Source organism: Hakea prostrata, chromosome 10 (assembly GCF_041222555.1).
Source record: "Hakea prostrata isolate BN-2017 chromosome 10, UWA_Hpros_2, whole genome shotgun sequence".
NCBI classification, from domain to species: domain Eukaryota; kingdom Viridiplantae; phylum Streptophyta; class Magnoliopsida; order Proteales; family Proteaceae; genus Hakea; species Hakea prostrata.
In genome coordinates this window covers 50,733,074-50,751,388 of record NC_142609.1, presented here as the reverse complement: position 1 = coordinate 50,751,388, position 18,315 = coordinate 50,733,074, and the positions used below count along the sequence as shown (strand labels likewise).

The following is an 18,315-nucleotide window of genomic DNA, read 5'->3' as shown; positions in this document are numbered from 1 at the left end:
GTTTAGTGGGAGAAAGGTGTTGATTGCTCATGAGTACATTAGATCAGACCATGCACGTTCTTGACCTGTCTCCCAAGGTGACCCTTAGTGAGCTTCACACTTTCTTCTCCTACTGTGGAATGATAGACAAAGTTTGGCTGGTGAGGTAAACTATTATTGTTCTCCATTCTTACTAAATCTGTTTCCCGCTCTCTTTTTAGTATCCCCTTCCTTTTTGGTTTCTATCATCTTTAGCATTCCATTGAATTTTTAAACGATAATGATTTTGGGCAGAAACAGAGACCAATCACAAATGGCTTTTGTAACATTCAGGCAGCCTTATGCCCTCCAAACTCCTCTTCTCTTAAGCGTAAGTGATGGTACATATCTATTGAACAAGATAGAGTTCATTTTGTTCGAAGAATGTCATGATTGAGCCCTGAGCTGTTGTCCACTGTTTTCTTGATTTGTTTCTTGATTTCTTCCTAATGGCTGGTTGCACTGAGCTTGTTATTTATGGTCAAGCAATATTCCAATTGATTGAATTGCAAGCTTGATTTGCAGCCACCTATCTTCCTATACAGTCTCTTATTTATTTGAATTTATCTGACCGAGATTTGTTTGCAAAAGATTGTGTAAAGTGGCTGCAAGATAGTTATGAAAAGTACATACACAAGCGCATGCCACACGCAAATTCATTTTTAAAATCTTTGATATACATGGGCTGGAGTTAGGAGATCCTGCATGATATGAAGGAATGGTTAATATTTTTTTTCTTCTCCCCTTGGTGGTTGAAAACAATGTTTCTTTGGTGCCCTTTCAAAAGTTCTATTTTTTTTTAATCCATGTTTTATTTATTTATTTTGATAGGTAATCTTTTTTTGATTGACAATTAGTTCAATACTGTGCTGTTTGGTTTTCTATTTATAAACATTTAATGTTGTTTACACATGATCCCAAAGAGCAAGGTGAGTAATATGATTATTTACCAAAGGAAGAGCTCTCTTATGCAAAAGGTATCACTGCATTTCATGGGATAGAAATTCTTGTTCTAGACATATTTCCTTCCAAGGTCTCTACTGGATTCTAGCTGTTCTTTTCTTAATTTCCCCTATGTGCAGGGTGCCACAATCGTGGATTGTGCGATTCGCGTATTCCGTTTGCAGAACTTGGTGGATATTCCCGTTTTGGAGGAAACGATTGAAGGATCCTAGGTATAGTCTCTTGTATGTACAGCCTGACTTTGGTCTGAGTCTACAGGCTTTTTATGTTATCAATTTAATAGCTGCTCCCACTAGGTGGATCAGATACTTTGATTTTGGCATCAACAACAGCAAATAGATTTTTGGCAGGTCAGGCCTTAATCATCCTGTGATATTACTGTACGGGGTTGGCTCAATTGGTAAAGACCAACAACATATCATGGTATGAGATCAATCTCTTGAGGGCTGAGATGAAGCATTGTCTATATAGAATAGTTTAGGCTAGATTAGTTTCTTGCTGATGAGCATTTTTACCCTAATTATGGAACAAATTCCAAAAGAACCCCAATTTCGACTTGGTTTAAAGATTATTTTGTTGAATATTTTCGTCATCAACCCTTCTTTTCTGCAACAACTTAATTTGCAAAAAGATGAACACGAAACGTTTAGCCAGTCCTAGTCCCAGTCCCAAATGTGAACTATTTTCGTTTTTATGGTTGGGGTTGGTGGATGGTTTGGACTTTGGACTGTGGACTTTGTAATACGTTATTCTCTCCAAAGGAGTGAAATCGGGCTCCAACTATGGGGCAGCCACATATTCTGCACAATTTTGGTACTATGGCATTATTTTTAGAGAAATTTATTTAGATTTAACAAATCGGTATTATTCTAGCAAACCGTCTGTCAGATAATTCTAATATATATGTATATATATCTATCTTCTTTGTTTATCTATCATTGCATGTATCACCACCAGCAAGTTTCTTGTTTTCTTCTGGAAGGAAGCATCAAGCTAGCTTTCACAACAGAGAAATTCGTAGCGCGTGCCTTGATTTGTTTTTGATCCATCATTGGACGTGCTTTGCCTTTTAAACCGTCTAGTCGATATCCAAGGATGTCATGTGGCAGTCGCAAAGAATTCCAACCTGATGAAAGGCATGGTGGAGGAATAACTAAGGCTCTTTTTTTTTTTTTTTTATTTTTTTTTATTTTTTTTTTATCAATTCTCATTCTCTATTATACTTATTTAAAAGAAATGAGTACAAGAATTCATTGTTGGTCATGAATGAAAAATGGTTTGGTGACTTTTGTCCAGTATAAATTATCAAATCGAAAATAAGTTTGGTAAGTTAAAATAAAAATTATTAGAAAATTATAATGAAAAATTAATAATAAAAAAACTCATATTAATCAAAATATTAACACTTAGTTATATTAATTGAAAAAAAAAAGTGTTCAGTCAAGATCATCAAGACCAAGCAACATTTGGCTTCCTCATTTTTTATAAAAGCCAATTGCAAGCATCCATCAAAACCCCACAACTTCCAATCCTGCCAACCAAAATGATTGGCTTGACGATCCTGCGCATTAAATGTGCAGGACTCAAGCAAAGTCCCGAAAGGGATAAACCCCACAAATAATGGGTGGAACCCATGCCTAAACATGAACGTGGGACCTGCTTCTAAGTGTTGTCTACTCCTAAACATGCACGTGGGACTTATTTCTTAATTTCAACCACTCGTTTCACAGTTAAGCTTTACCATAAAAAAATTACTTATGCAAAATGAAGCAAAACCCTAAAATTTCGTGCATTCCTAGGGTGGGAGATCTGAAAACGTTAACCACCTAATTATGTCTAATTTGAACTTTGAAAAGTGATTATTATTAAGTATTTATATTATTTTAGGAGTATGCCTAGTGATGTTAGGTTTTTTGTTTTTTTCTTGGTCAAAAGACGTGACTAACTGACTCACCCATGTGAGGTGTTTCTTGGACTTTCAGAATTTAATGCTATACACGATAAATATTTTCATCTTTTACAGATCCAAAGTGAAGTCAACATAGTATCTTTTCCCAAATTTTTATTGACTATTTTTGTAAGTTCACAATTTAGAGATGGTGCTTTCATATGTAAAAATAAGAGTAGCCAACTGGGAAACTTCCTCTTTATATTTTTCAACACGTTGATTTATGTGATTTGATAGATTTAATAAAAAAAAAGTGATGGATAAAAACGTGGTTCACAAAAGGTGATGTGAATTCTAAGATTAGAATTTTTTGTGAGTTTTCAAAGTTTGTACAATAATATGTTAGATCTCTGCATTTCACATGATGTAAAACCACTCACAACACGCTCACCACTTGGTGTCATGCTGAATTGCAGATGATGGGTAGATCTTTACCGTCCAAGTGAGTAATTTTTCTCTCGTGAAAATGAATAGGTGAAGTCAATACTATATTATTTTTCCACCAAATTAAAAACTTAAGAAATAAGAATACATTTACTAGTGCACAGAATGATCAAAGTAATTTTTGTTCAGACTTTTTAGCGAGTTTCTCAAATTTTCCTAAAGAAACCCACTTATGTTTCTACTAAAAAATAAAAAATAAAAATTCACTTATGTCTTTGTAACCTTTAAGAGATGGAAATTTGTTCCTTTCAAATTGTATCATCATCTTCTGTAAGTCGTCAACAATAAAGATGAGTATGGATGGATTTAGAGCCTTTAACTTTTAGGTTTGCTCTAAAGTGTCATTATTGTCGTTATGATTTAGTAGTATTCAGTTAACATTATGCTTATCGTCACTAAAGTTCATAAAGTTGCAATTTATTATTGATACGATACCTTTCTTGTCTTGATAAAAGAAAAATTCCCAAGGCATGTTGGATTGAAAACATTACTTCAAGGACACCTTCTCTTGCTTTTCCATAGTTGTTCTCCATTTTTGCTTGACAATTTTTGTCATTCCTAATAGAATTCTTAGCTGTAAATGCAATTTAATACTAATAACACAGATTTCATGTTTTGAGAAAGCTTTGGTTTTTCTTTTTTTTTTTTTTTTTTTCTCGCATGACTTGCTTGAAAATGTTACGCATGACAGCTGCTTTTGTTTTTTCATTAGATTATTTCTTGTATTTTCTTGGGAGACAAAGCAAACAGAAAAAAGAACAAATTAAATGGGCACCTGGAAACTTTTAAGTAGTAAATCTACTTTATGCTTTATGTTTGGAAAATATAGATATTTCAAAATTAAATTTTCATTAGACTAATTTCTCGCTAAAAATTATTAAATTACTGAACAACCTCTGTCTAAGAAAAAAGTTTTTATTTATTTATTTGTTATTATTTTTCTTTTAGGGTTAAGAGTCAAGAAAAAGACTGACGCTTCAGAAAATTATTTTGACTGTTCCCACCAAGCAATGAGTAAACAAAGAAATATTAAATATGCAGTTGTTGATTGATTTTTTTTTTTTGTTTGGTAAGAGCTGGGGGAGGTTTGGGTGGGAAGAATGGCACTTAATCATATTTGTTTTAGACTTTTTATCTGATTATAAGTAAATAAGTTGTAAGAATATAAATTATTATGATCTTAAATTTATAGCAAGATTAACACAATAAGTATATATGCATCTTGGATCCAACCTCCACTGCTCCAACCTGGATATTACTTATTGTGAAAGATATTTATTATCTTTTCACCAAATTCTTAGGTTTTTTATGTCGCTTTATTTCTCAATGATCAAAATTTGTAGCTGAGGCCTTTTCGGTTTCTGGCCGAGTTATTGAATGTCTTCTGCTAATTGATTGCTTGAACTTTGCTCAACACCTCTTTAGTGAAAATTTCTCGCTAAAAATTTTTATTAGACTAATTTCTTCCGATTACAGATTGGTTTCCTTTTTTTCACTGTTTCTTCGTGTTCCCTGATTGATTTGTTTCAATGTATTTGTTTTTTCATTTTCCTGTTTAGGTTTAGGTTCAACGCTGATTGCATCTCTCTGATTAAGTACAACTCTTTCTGATTGCATCTCTACATCTTCCTAGCTTTTTCTACTTCCCTATGCTGTATGAAGCTAGAAAATTGCTCATTTAATCGAGTTTGCTATTGATGGATCTCTGCCTCTTAATATGTACATGCTAGAAGGTAACACTAAATTATGGAAAATCAGAGGGTGCATCTGAGTATTGGTTCCACTCGGTTTCAACTACCCCACCAATCTCATGATTCACCTTTCCTTCTGTAGCTGACCTGAATTGTGTTTGAACTCTTTATTACTTGATCAGAGGTCCCTAGTTGCAAATTGCAATCCTAATGTAGCTTCAATGATAATGGTTTTTCTACGTTGAAGCAATTAATCAATTCTTTTATAAAGTTCTAATCCAAGGAAAAGCCTGTTGTTGGGTGTTTAGACCAAACATGTAAATCTCAACCAAGTAAACTATTCTCAGTATTTAGTCTTAGGGGATGTAACACATTTCTGGCATAGATGAATTTTATTAAGAGTTCCTGTCTTTTTGGGTCTCATCTCATCCATACCTAGCATGTTGTATGTTGACATTTATTGAGCCCTCATTTTGCAAAACTTATACCAACTTGAGCATGGTAATCTCCCAATTCTAGAGGTGAATTGTTTGTATGATAGAAATTGGGTGGTTAAGGTTTGGAGGTTTTGCCAATAGTGGATGGTTCTCTTTGTGATTTCCCCCCTAGAAAAACAATAACTAGTAATGTCTACTTCTTCATTGTGGAGATAGTATTTTATCACATGATGTCTTTGTGGAAATGGAATGTCTGGGTTATCTTGTGTTATTTGGAAAAGGTGGTAACGCCCTCTTAGTGTGCTTCATGATCCACCCAATTACCTTGCCAAGCTGGTAATTTGCCCCATGAGGTCCATCCACTACCTGGTCATTATGCCTCAACTCTTTACTTTCTTACGACAAACATATTTACAATCTTGATGACTTCCTCAATGGTCCCTTTCATCTGCATAATCTGTGAAAGTTTTGTGCTTGATAAGATTTGCCTTGTCTTGGTTTTTTGAATCCTGGCATGTTGACCTCTCTCTTGTGGTTATTATGTTTAGATGTTTGATAATTCTAGGTGTAATTGATACAAGAACTAGGCTTATCACACTTTGTTATCTCTGCTTTTTCTTTGGTTCAGTTTTCAATATGTGTTGGAACTTTTGTGTTGATTTTTCACCTTTTTCTTATTCAAGTTGTAGAGAAGTTACAATCTAATGGTACATCTAAGAGAGAGAGAGCTGGCTGACAGAGCTGCCATCTGTTGCACTTGGAACAGGAGTCATAGAGAAGATGAAACTTGAGAAAGTTTCTGACGTGGCTTGGCAAGGCAAATGCTCTGGTACGGTGTATGTCTCCTTCTTCTCTCTCTCTTTTCTATTTACCTGGGTGCATGCACAGTTGTGATTGAGGGAACTAGAAGAGCCAGAACCACCTAAAATGACTAGATGTAGTGGTGAGAAAGACATGCATATCTTAGGTATCAAGTTTGACATTGAATAGCCTTGATTGGCAAAATAGGATACATGCAATTTTGATAGCATTGAATTGATTTGTATCAATGATATCAGAAACATCTAATAACAGCCTTTTTATTTGTTCTAAATTATTATTGTGCTTATAAGTTTTTTCTTGTGATGCAGATGCATTGGAGGAAATGAATCTGAGAGGCACTTTTCATTGATAAATGAAGCATATTCAATGTTAGTGGGAGATTTTATTTGGTTAATGAGTGCAATTAAAAATGTTTTAATTTTGTATTATTTGCTTTATTTTTGTGTAGGAAGATAAGGATGAGAACAACAATATCGAAGGTCTAGGAGTTCTTACATCCCCAAGAATTCAAAAGAAGCTTTACTTGGAAGAGAAGTGTTTGGTTCCTATAGGGCTTATTGAAGCCTTAGCAAAGAATGAGGAGATTAAGTTAAATTCGATCATCGCGAAAGGTCTCGTTATGAAGATTTTGAAAGCAAAAGAAAAAAAAAAGCATCACAAAATAAAAGTAACTAAAACACAATTTTAAAGAAAATTAACAAAAGTTCCCATAATAATTTTTTTCATATAAAAAGTTTGACTTTGATCATACATTAAGGGAAACTAAATTCACGAGAGTTGGATAAAATTTAAGAAAGATATAAAAAAAATACCAATGAGGATTTTTTTAATAAGGTTCATTAAAAATAAAAAAACAACAACAAAACAAAACTAAAGTCGTGGAAATGGTATAAATTTTTAAAGAAATGTTTTTCTTAAAAAGTAATTATTAATTAGTTAAATTTTTATAAATTTATAAATATATATATAAAAATATACCAAGAATCCAATAAAAGAAGAAAGACTATGTCATTTGAATAAAAACAAAGAATACAGTACAATTTATGTGAGTTTGATATTTTTCCCTAATTAATCTCTTCTTCTTTTCTCTTTCTTTTAATTAACTTCTCAATATACTATTCTTTCTCAAAGATTCCAATACAGAAAATAGAAACAAAAATCTTTTTATTCTTTTAGTTAACTTCTCAATATAGTGTTTTTCTTTCTCAAAATTGTAATAGAAAAAATGGAAACAAAAATCGTTGAAAGAATGATAGAATTTAGAAAATCTTTTCTTTTTATTTTTAGTTTAGGAGAAGATTTTTTTTTTAATATTTTTATTTATTTTAAGGATGACTAGTTAGTAAGTAAAATGTCAAAAATATCCAATAAAAAATAAGAAAAAGTATAATAGACAATAAGAAAAAAAAGACTAGAAATGATTTACTATAAAAGAATAGTATGTGCTTTTATATAATAGTATGGTAATGATATATTTGGTATGGCCGCATTTTATTCTTTTAGAACATTTCTCTTGTGGTCATCATTACTTCATTTTAATCAGTTGCATATTTTTCATGGGATTTTTGCAATTCCTCAACAACCGTTAAATACCCATCCACTCCCCAGGCTAGATCTGGTCTTCAGATGAATTTTCAGCGAAGGGGTGATATGTTGATGTTTTTGGGTGGATGGGCTACAACCTAAAGAGTTCTTTCAGCACGAATACTTCGTCCATGTTTGAAGCATGATTGCTTTGGCTGAATAACTTTTGTTAACTCTTGGGTTGAAAATAGGAAAAAAGAATACATAAATTTGAAAAGTTTTTGAGGGTACATATGATCTCATTGTATCAATAGAAAATTTTTGCGTCTCAACGTTCCATCAATTCATGCAGACATATTATACATATCCCTGGAATTTCTTGTCCATTCAGCAACACTAGATCATCTTTTTTTTGTTCCAAGTATTCCAGCAAGAGAAGATGACCATCCGGGGAATTTACCGACACAATTTCAAGAAGCCTCATTACTGACACCAATGTGTAAATATTTTCTAATATTTATTTGGGGAAATACATGATCTCATCGAAATTTTCTTCCGCAGTAGATGGTTATCCTTTCATTTAATAAGAATACAAAATCTTTACAATTTTATACACAACCCTTAGAAGCCCACAATCAATTTAAGACACAGCGCTCAAGATTAAACCATTATTTAAATGTGATCCACTACTATTGTCTTGCCTCCAGAATCGCAGATCAACTGCACAAAATCAGCGTGAATGATATTTCCACCACTGTATAATATTTAAGGCTCCAGAGCATAGAATTATGACCAGTTTGCACCTTGCTCAACAACCTAAGACTTGTACAGATATGCATTTAGCCCCATATCCAATACGATCATGGAAAGTAAGTGTTCTGCTCAACAAGATCTTTCTACCCGCACCCTCAAATAAATGTACCGAGAACGAGAAACTTATTAGTAAGCATACCTCCAAAGCTAAGGGTAGCTTCATTACAGGTTACAGTCAGCTTGAGGTCCACGTTGTAGGCCTTGTCATTGTAGACAAACCACGCCCAACTCACTCTAAATTTTATAAATAAATAAATAAAACAAACCAACAAACTTTGCTTGCCGTTTGGAAAGAAGGGAACGAAAAGTTATAGTGAAAGGCAATCTTAGTTGATCATTTAATGACGGAAAAAAAAACAGTTAGTATATGAATATCATATCGTCCGTACTTATCAGCAAGAACTTTCCAGGAAGCTTCCATCCTTCATCGTTCCGTATTTACACATGTCAGCTACTCACTGGGACTCATTGGGACTAGTCACAAGTGGCTCTCTTTCTTCCCTTTTTTTCTCATGGTCGCTGTTTTCTCTGAGAAGCTACCAAGAAATTTCCTCCAACTACAAATCACTATTGCTTTCGCTTTCCATGAACAATAATTGAAAATTGTCCTTATCCATTGTTCGGCAGCACTGATCGCCATCTAGCTGCTCCCCCGTTTTTCTTATCTGCAGTTTGCCATCGAATTCTTGGTTTGAGTGCCATTTTATAACACGTCAAAATCCGATATTTTTACCATGCTAGCTAGCTTCTTTGGCTGAAGTCGCGTTTTGCTTTCGATAAGTTGGAATGTTACAATCCATTAGCAAATTTAGGGGAGCGTTTCAATTTTCACGATCGAGGACTCACAAATGCGCGCAAGGTGGATGGAAAGTGAGAATTGCCAACTCTAGCTTAGCTTGAGCTTACAAATAAGCTGTATCGGGAAATACGGGTGACACATTGGGTGTTTCCGAAATTCAGAATAAGTTTGGCATTTGCTAATTTAGCTTATGCTTACATATAAGCTGTTTTGGGAAACATGTGTTAGGCAGGTAATAGGATTCATTCCCTGTAATTCCCTCATAGGATTGTGCCATGTGGCATTTAAGTTATCCAATGGTTATCCAATTTATACTAAATTTAAATTTATTTAAACCCACCCATAAATTTGAATTTTATTTAAACTCCAGTTTGTTGGATAACCTTTGGTTTACTTAAATGCCACATGGTACAATCCTATAAGGGAATTACAGGGAATTGCAGGGAAAGGAATTACATAGGATGTGAATCCCAGGTAATACCCTTTTGTTTTATTTTTTTTATTAGAAATAAGTCATAACCATTAGTCTCAACATTCAGATAAAGAGGTGAAGATTGAATTCACTTTCAGTGAAAAGAATTATACTTAACCCAAGTTTGGAGTCAATCAACCAAACCACATGGTATTGTTGAAATCAAGCATCTTTCTTCCCCTTCTCCGTTGAACTGTCTCTTTTCGTCTTCCTAATATTGCAAAATCCTAATTTTACAACATGAGTACTGACAGACGTAGTAGAAGAGAATATTTTAGAGACGAAAATAAGCACCACTGCCATTAAAGCAGTCATATCGTCATTCTTTCTACACTCCAATTAAAATCCAAAAGAGCCATAGCGAAATACTGAAGGGCCTATTGTTTTAGTCCAACTTTACCTTTCTAGGAACAGAAGTGGCTTGCAGGTGAGCTAGCAATCCAAGCCAATACGCATTTGACTTGGTTTCAGCAGAGTACGTTTTGCCTGCCACATTTAAAACCTTCTGTTGGTAATACTCCAAAAATAGTTCAATTCAATTAATTGATGGGGAGAGATTCCTTACCTGGATTCCCTTTCCCTTTTATGAAGTATTCGCAGCGGAAGTAAATCTGGATCCACGTTCTCGTTCCACCAGCAAAGCTTCACCGGGGCGATTCTACAATCACTGGGAAAGGGAATAATATCCACAACCCAAATGCCGTGGATTAATAGAATGAAGATCAAAAGCGAGGAAAGGAAAAAGGCTTCCTTGGCCTGCGATTCTAGGAGAGAGGGAGAGAGAGATGGAGCCGCCGTTTCTCTGAGATAAATCTCGTACGAATGAATCACACACTTACTCACTAATGCGGTGGTTATCAAAATATATAACCCTATTTTGTAACCGCCCTAATAGTGAGTTTCCAATATTGCCCTTGGGCATTTAATTTATTAATTATATTAATAAATTCCAACAGCTCCCACTTGCACAAGGGCAAGTGTTAATCTTTCAATGTGTCCCAGACACACTTGTATATCCCAGATATACACATTTAATCTCTCTGCTATGTATCCCAGATACATAGACCTATTGTGTCCCAGACACACATGTATATCCCAGATATACATATTCAATCTCTCTGTTATGTATCCCAGATACATAGACCTCTTGTGTCCCATACACACATGTATATCCCAGATATACATATTCAATCTCTCTGCTATGTATCCCAGATACATATACCTCTTGTGTCACCAGACACACATGTATATCCCAGATATACATATATATTGATCTCTTCACTATGTATCCCAGATACATAGACCACCTATGTCCCAGACACTAATATCCACAAATCATACTGGCAAAATGGGTTGTGCAACCAGTGATATACCTGCACGCGTGAGCCCCAAACTAGAAACCTTTCCAGAAGGCCAGAATGGCACATCACTCAAAGAAACAAATCAAATAAGCATTAGTATAACACAGTGTCCTAGGTTTATTCAAACTCACCATACTAAAGGTATCTCGATCCCTCTGTGAGATCACCTTCTTGTCCTTAAAATGTTCACTACTATAACACATACAGTTGGTGCCAGCAAACATTTTTTAGGGTGCAGTTGAATCAAACCTTTCCTTTCGCCCCAGACCATCACTACACTTAGGATTGACTCCTTTCCCGGTAGTGCCCCTTTAGATCGAATCAATCATGACCATAGATAACACCCAAAAGTAGCCACATCAACCCTTTGTTTCATGATGTCGTCGAAAGTCACTAAGAACACTAATGGACCATAAAGTCCAGGACTCACACAATGAGAGGAGCCTGGATCCATCCTCTCATTTCCAATGATCGCTAAGCACACATAGTATGATATACGTGCTATGGTGGAGCATTCTATATACAATAGAACGTATGTCCATCTCAACACCATACAGGTCTTAGTCTAGTCGCAACCTCTTGCGCCTAACCCGAGTTTCTTTATTGTCGCCACCCTAGCGCCACATAAAGTACTTGCACTGCTCCTATAGGCAACATGAATAGTGGGAACATTCATGTCGATTCTCTTCACAATAGAGAAACTCATCTTGATTCCAAATCAAGGCGACATCATGATTATGAATTGACCTACACAAAGTCATTCACAATCCGTCTCATCTCTGCTCGCCTTCAAGGCGCCAGAGGCGAATGCTCGTGTGAGTGAGCCATTCTCTTGCCTATTGACATATCTTGTTTTATGCTAGAAGAAACAATATCACACAGAAAGTGAATAAAAAGAAATGCTGTAATGAACTCATATTACTCATTAATAAGAAAGTCTCAGTACAAAAATAAGTCACAATCTACACAAGCCCAAGGATTTTTCATGAGAAATAAAAACATCATTGGCTATAGGTTTGGTAAGAGGGTCAGCTACCATCTGACTAGTAGATATGTGCTTAAGTACAACTTTCTTCATTGATGTAATGTCTCTAACAAAGTGATATCTCAACTGTGTATGTTTGGTCTTCCAATGATACTTGGGGTCCTTGACATAGCTAAGAGCTGCCGTACTATCACAGTAGACAAGGGCAGCCTCTTGGATGTCATCACAATCCCAGTATGTCGAAGGAATCTCCTCAACCAAACAGCCTCTTGAACCGCAGCTGAGCATGCCACATACTCTGCTTCCATGGTCGAGAGGGATATACAAGCCTGCTTCTTGCTACACCACGAAATGGCCCCGCCATTCAGTAAGAAAACATATCCAGAGGTTGATTTGTGCTCATCAATGTCTCTAGCCCAGTCCGCATCACTATAGCCAACTAAGCGCAAATCCAATCCTTGGTAACACAACATGTAGTTACTCGTTCCTCTGAGATATCTCAATGTCCTCTTGATTGCTTTCCAGTGCTCTATGCCTGGGTTTGATTGGTACCGACTAACCAAACCCACTGCATAACAAATATCAGGCCTAGTACACATCATAGCGTACATAAGGCTACCCACTGCACTGGAATATGGAACTCTTTCCATCTTGGTTTTCTCCTCTAGAGTCTTAAGACCCATATCAAGGCTCAAATGCAAACCCTTCTCCACTGGAGTATCAATTGGTTTGCAATTGTGCATCTGGTATCTCGTCAAGACATTGTCAATATAGGTCTCTTGAGATAAACCCAGTAATCTCTTTTGCCTATTTTTGACAATCTTGACACCAAGCACATAGCTTGTTTCACCCATGTCCTTCATATCAAATACGGAGAACAACCATTTCTTAATGGTTTTCAATAGCTCCTTGTTATTGCTAGCCATAAGTATGTCATCTACGTACAGTGTTAGAATGACATAATTACTATCAGATCTCTTGGTGTAAACACAGTGGTCTTCCTTAAGCATGGAAAAACCATTTTCCATCATAGCTTGGTGGAAGCGCACATTCCACTGTCTAGATGCTTGCTTTAAGCCATATATGGACTTCTTAAGCTTGCACACTTTGCGCTCAAGTCCATTTGCTTCAAAGCCTTGAGGTTGATCCATATAGATCTCTTCCTCAAGTTCTCCATTGAGAAAAGCAGTTTTTACATCTATCTGATAAAGCTCCAAGTCCAACTGAGCAACAATGGCTAGTATGAGGCGAATTGAGGCAAACTTAACCACAGGGGAAAAAGTTTCCTCATAATCAACGCCCTCTCGTTGGGTGTAGCCCTTAGCCACTAAACGAGCCTTGAATCTCTCAATAGATCCATCCGCCTTTCTTTTGATCTTGAGAACCCACTTGTTCCCAATTGCCTTTCGGCCTGGCAGCAAGTCAACCAAGTCCTAGACATGATTAACTTTCATCGACTCCAACTCTTCCTTTATTGCTTTCAACCATTCATTTGAGCTTGACCCCGCAAGAGCTTCCTGCACGCTCTTTGGTTCATGCTCATCGACTGAAGTCATCTCACAGTCGATCTCTTTAGGAGTTACCATGTAGGCTTCATCCTCTATGTCGAAACGTCGACGAGGAACTTGCCCGCGCCCACTACGGCGCAAGTGCATGTAAGATTGCCCACCGTCTGAGGTAGCTATCACATCTGCACTCCCACTCCCACTAGGATCTTCTGGATGAATCTTAAGTTCATTATCTAGAATCTGAATCCCTGGAGTGACAAGACCACTATCTTGTATCTCAAAGAATTCCGATGATTCTTTGTTAACTCCTGAAAGAGATGGAAAATCATTCTCCAAGAATGTTACATCCCTAGACTCAAGTTCCGTTCTCCTCTCACTCTTATCTAGTCCAATGAAGACATGGCCCTTTGAGGGTTCAGAATATCTCACAAAGATACACTTTCTTCCTCTGGGTCCAAGTTTTCCATATTGGTGAGAAGTAGAGTGAACATATGCTGCACATCCCCATGCGCGCAAGTAACTCAAATCTGGCTTCCTTCCGGTCCACAACTCATATGGTGTGGAAGGAACCGATTTGGTTGGAACTCTATTGAGGATATAGGCCGCAGTCAGCAAACCATCTCCCCAATAAGAGATGGGTAGATTTGCCTGCGCCATCATGGATCTCACCATGTCTAGCAAGGTTCTATTCCTCCTCTTAGCAACCCCATTTTGCTATGGAGTCACTGGAATAGTCAGTTGTCTAGATATCCCCTTTTCATCAGATAACCCTTTGAACATATCGGAGAGATACTCTCTACCTCTATCCATTCTAAGAGTTTTAATCCTTTTATCTAACTGATTCTCAACTAAGCTCATGAATTTCTTAAAACATTCTAGAGCTTCTGACTTATGAGAAATTAGATAAATGTGACCATACCGTGTATAATCATCTATGAATGTGATGAAATAAGACTGTCCTTTTCTAGTATGCACATTCATGGGTCCACACACATCTGAATGGATAAGTTCTAAAGGAAGAGAGGCTCTCAAAGCCTTTTAAAATGGTTTTTTAGTTGCTTTTCCTGCTAGACATGACTCATAGGTTGGCAAATCAGATAGCGAACCTTGGCCTAAGAGACCTTCTCTTGCCAACCTGTTCATCCTATCTAAGCCAATATGTCCTAGTCTAGCATGCCACAAATTAGAATCAATACACACAGTATTTTGGCAAACAAAAGTACTACTAGAATTAAATGAATAATCAATTGTATCCAATACAATGAAACCATTATTAAGAAAACCATAACCATAAACTGTATCACCCAGATACAAAACCAAAGAATTGTTTTCAAATACAACTCTAAAACCATGTCTCATAAACCACTCTTGTTTCTGTTCCCACCTCTGTTACTTTGCCTAGACCGCTGAGGTTGAGCTCTCTCCTTCTTGCGCTCGAAGCCTGCACCCTTACTAGTGCTAGCTTCAGCAACAAGTACTTCAGTGTGAGGAGCATCGGCCAACATCCGATCGTCCTCTAGCTCAAGGTGCTTGGCAGCTTAATCAAATGTCTTGACCTCATCAGCATGAGTCAAGAAGATCTACATATGCTCCCAAGACTTAGGCAATGACCTGATGACTGATGAATGCAGACTTGCTCCTAATCAGTCTTTTGGCGCCCACATGCGCTCAACTCACTAATCATGTTAGACATGATGGTTATATGCTGCCTCATGGTGTGACCCTGGCGCATCTTATAACCATCAAATGTGAGTCTGAGCTGGCGGCCTCTTGTGGTGGAAGTCCCTCCGTACTAGAACTTCACAGCCTCCCACAAAGACTTTGCAGTCCTATGCTTCTCAAAACGAAGCATCAGGTCATCCCTTATGGAGCTCAGGATTGTAATCCTAGCTACCCGGTCTTTCCTCTTCCAGGCATTGTAAAGCTCAAGGTTCCTGCAATACTGTGCAGTGGTACCTTCCTCAGGTGGGGACATGGTCTAGTTTACGGTTTCAAGCATGTTCTGTTCTTCTAGGAGATACTGCACCTTTCGGTGCCAAAGGTCATAATACCTCTTATTCGGTTTATCTCCTTTCGCGAAGTTAGCAACAATGCTCTTGGTAGCAGCCATTTATTCTAGATACATTACATACTAAGATGAGTTCAACTATTCTAGCATAAAACACAACTCAAGCAACAACAAATCACACTAGCATAGTCAACCTATGGGATAAGCATTTAAACCAAAAGAGATGCTAACAAACATTCAATCAAATTCTCATGCAAACCCACATAGACTTATACACTAGTTTCATTCTTTGCAAGAAACATGATTGATAGTCCCATAATTAAAAACAACAGTTTTATTAAAATAAAACATGCAATCATGTTAAAGCTATGAGGTGGTTCACACAGAACACTTCTACCTCATTAGCTCCCACTAGGCCCCATTAGGCTCTCAATGCCCAAACATCACACAGATTGTCGGGCCATTGGTGTCCAGTAAGTTAGAAACACATTCTGAACTGGATAAACCAATATTCAAAAAAAATCCATCTCCCAGACGGTCTGCCGTCTGCCCAAGCGGAATTTCGTCTGCCTGTCTTTTGTGCCAAGACGAATGACCGTTTGCCCAGACAGAAATTTCGTCTGGGTCACTGTAACCAGTCTAACAATAGACGGACATCCGTCTGGTCCACAGTGACCAAAAACGGCGTTTTTTTTTTTTTTTTTCTTCTTTTTTTCAATTTTCTTTGAACGAAATTTTTTCAAAAAACGGAAAATCACGTTTTTTCTTTACAAAAATTCATCCAAAAACACATGAAAAAAATTCAACAATAATTATTACACAAAAAAATTATCATGGTTATTCAATTCATGCAAAAATTCACAAGGGAAAAAAAAACAAGGATCCTCCCATTCGGATCCGAACCCAAAACATAAGGGTTTCCAAAAACCCTATCAATTCTCCCATGGGTTTCGTATTAAATCTTGGATTCTCCGTAAACCCTTGATCCTCCCATTGGATCCATACAATGAAATTAAACAATGGGGAGGAACAAAGAACCGTGGGAACCAATGGCTCTGATGCCAATGTTGGTAATACTCCAAAAATAGTTCAATTCAATTAATTGACGGGGAGCGATTCCTTACCTGGATTCACTTTCCCTTTTATGAAGTATTCGTAGCGGAAGTAAATTTGAATCCACGTTCTCGTTCCACCACCAAAGCTTCACCGGGACGATTCTACAATCACTGGGAAAGGGAATAATATCCACAACCCAAATGCCGTGGATTAATGGAATGAAGATCAAAAGCGAGGAAAGAAAAAAGGCTTCCTTGGCCTGCGATTCTAGGAGAGAGGGAGAGAGAGATGGAGCCGCCGTTTCTCTGAGATAAATTTTGTACGAATAAATCACACACTCATTTACTCACTAATGTGGTGGTTATCAAAATATATAACCCTATTTTGTAACCGCCTTAATAGTGAGTTTCCAATATTGCCCTTGGGCATTTAATTTATTAATTATATTAATAAATTCCAACACCTTCAACTAGTTATGATGTGAAAACATCATATACATAAGATATTTTTCGTTTTTATCTGCCCCACTGCAGGTATTTAGAAGATATTATTGAACAAAATAGACCTTGATCGCATGCGCATGTTCGTGTCCAAGCCTTGGGGGGTGGGGGTTTGGTACTGTTGGGGCACATAATTTAGCAAAAAAGACAAGGTCCATAAAACAAACCCACCCAGTTCATAAAATGATCCTTGAAGAGGAAAGAAGAATGAACATAGTGAAAGAAAATAGGAGCACAAAACCATGGGGAGCAGTGTCCTAAGTTAACAATGACAGTTTTAAGGCAGCCAGAGACCTGACAGCTTTCTTAACAGGAGCAACAGGGTGTGCTGTCTCAATGGCAGGTAATACAGAGGGTGGCAATCAGAGGATAGCATGCTAAAAGGAGAAAAATAAGGCACATCTATTATAAAAGGAGACATGAATCAACACCCAAGCGTATTTCATATAGGACAAAATATCTTACAGAAGCTCAAAAATGGTAATACGACTTTCCTTCTTCTTTTTTCTTTGTGTGTTTTCCCGGAGGGGGGGGGGGGGGAGAGGGAGGAGCAGTTATGAATGGATGGTAGAAAAGGAATAAGAAATGCAGAAACTGAAATACCATTTTCAGTCGAAAAATCTGAATTTGTTGGGAATCTCATAACACTGCAAAAAAATTTTGAAAAGTGTAAAGCAAATCATTTAGCCTCTAAGACAAATGTCTAGGCCCAATGTTTGGCACTGATCCAATATTCAAGTTTGTCCAATGGCATAACTTCTGCTTTAGACATCAACTTTTTTCACTACCTCAATAAACATGACTTTTATATTTTTCCTGATCCTTCACCAAATAATTCTTTTAGTCTTGCCGTCTTTGGTTTCCAAATTCTATTAAGCATCATCAATCCATGTGCGGTTCGATCTTAATTTTGGGTAAGTAATTAACAAGAAGCCCCATAAGGAAAGGGAAAAATGGGTGACTGGA

The 18,315-nt window shown here is 36.8% G+C and overlaps 1 long non-coding RNA gene across 1 annotated transcript; it reads left to right on the top strand.

Annotated features, from left to right (window-relative positions):
- LOC149003814 (uncharacterized) lies at positions 1-1,564 on the top strand. The gene is made up of 3 exons (XR_016170377.1): positions 1-145; positions 274-349; positions 1,101-1,564. It is a non-coding gene; the product is annotated as an uncharacterized LOC149003814 (long non-coding RNA).
- The last annotated feature ends 16,751 nt before the right edge of the window (positions 1,565-18,315 follow it).